This window comes from Triticum aestivum, chromosome 2B (assembly GCF_018294505.1).
Source record: "Triticum aestivum cultivar Chinese Spring chromosome 2B, IWGSC CS RefSeq v2.1, whole genome shotgun sequence".
In the NCBI taxonomy this organism is placed as follows: domain Eukaryota; kingdom Viridiplantae; phylum Streptophyta; class Magnoliopsida; order Poales; family Poaceae; genus Triticum; species Triticum aestivum.
Window position 1 is genome coordinate 773,623,078 of NC_057798.1, and position 3,978 is coordinate 773,627,055.

Below are 3,978 nucleotides of genomic sequence, written 5' to 3' on the forward strand. Positions count from 1 at the left end.
CCTGATCTGTCATTGCAGCTAGATAGCCTCACTCTCCTTTTTCTCATACAGGCTCACGATGCATGCATACTTATTATCTGACCAAACTGAACAAACACAACACTTAGCTAAATGAAGATGTGCACCAGGATTACATTGGCCAACATGATCATTGTACTGTGTACACAGATTGCACAAACTGAAGAAAAACGACGTAACTAATTGAAGAAGGAGAGGGCAGAAGAGGGGATCTGGCGGCAGAGCACATCTGGAAGGAGCAGAGGAGATGGGGGAACCGGCGGCAGAGGAGGAGGGGGTCCGGTGGCATGGAAGGATGACGGAGCAGAGGTAGAGGAGGAGCGGCGGTGGACAGCTAGGTCCCGGCCGTGGCGACCATGGGAGGACATGGAGCGGCAGAGGAGACCTGATGGCAGAGGAGATGGGACGCCATGGGAGTAAGGGGAACGAGCTATGGCAGCGGGGATGCCGGTACCAGCATAGGAGGAGGAGGAGGAGCACCGGCGAGAGGAGCTTACCTGGGCACCGCCGCCGGTGTGCTGCCCTGTGTGCGGCTCCTCCGGACCTTGGTCACGCGTGAGGGAGAACCAGAGAAGAGGAAGGTCACCCGCGGAGGCGTAGATCCAATCGTGTTCTTTTGCGGGTGTAGGTCGATTCGACCGAAATCGGAGCGATGGAGCTCCGTATTGCGGGAGGCCTCCATGCTTGAGAGCGAATTCGCTTCCGTATTGGGACTCATTTCAGTATGGCGTTTCAGTGCGCATCCAAACAGCTGAATTGGCAGCCAGGCAATATAAAATCCAATTCGGAGGCTCAATACAGACATCCAAACGTGCCGTTCGGTCTCATAATGTAAGAAGATTTTTAACACTGCAGTAGTGTTAAAATACATCTTACATTATAATTATAAAACAGAGGAAGTATTAGTTCAGGGAGGGAGTAATTATGCAGAGAGGTCATGTGACTCAAATCCGTGGAAAATCAAAGGCCAGAATTGTCAAAAGTGGTACTAGTGCCAGCTCCTTTTTACTTAGGGCATCTCCAGCCGTTGGTCCCCCCAGAACGCATAAAAAACGCCCCCTGGGGGCGAGCCGGCGATACACTCGGCGCTGGGGCGGTTTCGCACCCAGTCGTCGCCCCCAGCTCGCCCCCAGGCGCCGAAATTGGTCCACTTTGCAGCCCAATTTCGGCGAATAAACGGCCCATATGGGCGAGAATAGGCCCATATTCGACGTGGTTTCGCGTTGTCTCGGCGTTCAATTATCAACACAATTATTCCTTATCACATATTTCATCACAGAAAAATCAAATACTTCAACAAAATACTACAACAACAAATAGTTCAATACAAATTATATAGTTCAACAAATAAAAACTCGTATTTCATCACGCGGCGTCCCCCTTGAGCCTCCATAGGTGCTCAATCAGATCTTTCTGCAGTTGATGATGCACCTATGGGTCTCGGATCTCCTGACACATACTGAGATAGGCAGTCCAAGTTATCGGTAGCTGGTGATCAACTTCGGCTAGAGGACCCTGCCTGTAGTATGGTTCAGTGTCAAACACTGGGTCTTCTTGCTCGCTCTCGATGATCATGTTGTGCAAGATGACACAGCAAGTCATGATCTCCCACATTTGATCTTTCGACCAGGTCTGAGCGGGGTACCGAACAACAGCGAATCGAGATTGGAGCACACCAAATGCCCGCTCGACATCCTTCCTGCAAGCCTCCTGAAGCTTCGCAAACCACGCGTTCTTGCCTCCTGCCACAGGGTTTGAGATCGTCTTCACAAATGTCGACCATCTCGGATAGATGCCGTCAGCTAGATAGTACCCCTTGTTGTATTGGTGCCCATTGATCTCGAAGTTGACCGGAGGAGAATGGCCCTCAACGAGCTTGGCAAAAACAGGAGAGCACTGCAGCATGTTGATGTCATTGTGAGTTCCTGGCATACCAAAGAAGGAGTGCCAAATCCAGAGGTCATGTGTGGCTACCGCCTCAAGCACCACACTGCAACCGCCTTTTGCGCCTTTGTACATCCCCTGCCAACCAAATGGGCAGTTCTTCCATTTCCAATGCATGCAGTCGATGCTTCCAAGCATCCCAGGAAATCCTCTTGCTGCATTCTGGGCTAGGATCCGAGCTGTGTCTTCCGCATTGGGTGTTCTCAAGTATTGTGGCCCAAACACTGCCACCACTGCCCGACAGAACTTGTAAAAACACTCTATGCTGGTGGACTCGGCCATGCTCCCATAGTCGTCGAGTGAATCACTGGGAGCTCCATATGCAAGCATCCTCATCGCTGTCGTGCACTTCTGGATGGAGGTGAATCCAAGAGCGCCAGTGCAATCCATCTTGCACTTGAAGTAGTTGTCGAACTCCCGGATGGAATTCACAATCCTGAGGAAGAGCTTTCGGCTCATCCGATAACGGCGCCGAAATGTTCTCTCGCCATGAAGTGGAGCATCGGCGAAGTAGTCGGAGTAGAGCATGCAGTAGCCATGCAGACGATGCCGGTTCTTTGCTTTCACCCGCCCCGGCGCCGAGCCACCTCGACGCGGCTTTTCATTGCTCGCCAGCAGCTGGGCGAGGGCGGCGAGCACCATCAGATGCTCTTCTTCCTGGACGTCGGCCGCGGCTTCCTCCTCCAGCAGCGCGGCGAGCTCTTCCTCCTCATCCGAGTCCATCGCCGAGACAGTCAAAACGCCGAACACCTTGCACTCGGTGGGCGTGTACCCACCGTTAAACCGATCTTCCGCGGCCGGAAACGGCGGCCGGAAACGCCCAGCTGCTGCGGGAGGGGCTGCCGCGGCGAAGCACTGCTATTTTCCGGCGGGGAATGGCTATCTAGCGGAGTAGGCCGGCGGCCGTCGCCGGGATATAGCTAGTGGTGGCCGAGGTCGCGGGGGGTGCGAGGCGAGTCGGGAAAAGAAAACCTTGACTTTTCGCCTGTCGGTGTGGGCCAGGCGTGCTTTTCCCTAGCGCCGGAGCCCCCAACGGCTCACCAGCGCACCGGGTTCGGCCTGTGACCGCCGGACGGAAAAAAGATCCGAACCGGCGATTTTCGACGTCCTAGGAACGCGACTGGGCCTGGGGGGCTGTTGGGGGCGCAGCTGGAGATGGCCTTATGACTCAAGCCAGAAATGGAAAGGGTGGCCAGTAGCCGGCCGGGCCAACCTTTAGCGGCTGGGACGCTCACGCTGCTGCACACATGGCTACAGTGCATTGCTGCAATGTGCACGACGGTGAGAAGCGGTCAGTACTCTGCTCGCGTGCTGTGCATGCAGACTCCTGTCAAACCCCGGACCCCCCATGCTGGAGTATTGAAGAGGGTCGCATGCATGCTGCTGAGTAGTGACACGTACCCCGGTTTTGAGCCAGGCCTGCTGGCTCAAGGCACATGGACCCTTCCCCGGAAGTACGTCGAGCTAGCCCTATAGGGAGATCCTGTAGATCGATGTAATGGCAGGACCAACTGTCCTCGCTGTCTTGTGAAACTGGTCTTGTCGTTGTATACATACTAATGATGTGTTTGTTTAGAATTCTGTGACGTAACCTCGTTACGCTGGTAACACATCCCGTTCAAATGTGTTTGGTTTGGTTGAGACGTAATCTGTTAACGGGGTATCAGACCCGGTGTAGTACAAATGTGATTACGCCCAAAATCTCCCGTATCAGAACCGTCTCTTTCCCGCACGATCGAAGCCCCTTCCCACGATGTCGTCTTCCTCACAGTCTCCTCCTCCCAGGCGCCGTCGCAGGTGCACCGCGTCTTCCTCACGATCTGCTTCGCCTAAGAGCATCTCCAGCCGCGCCCTCAGAACGGCCTCTTTAAACGCTTTTTGCACGCAGACGCCGAAAAAGAGCCCAGTCGCGTCCCCAGGCAGCGGCGGAACTATGTTGACAGCTGCAGGGGCCATGGCCCCCCCGGTCTTTGTACAAGTACATGAAGAATTTTTGTGAGGAAGGTTAGATTAGGG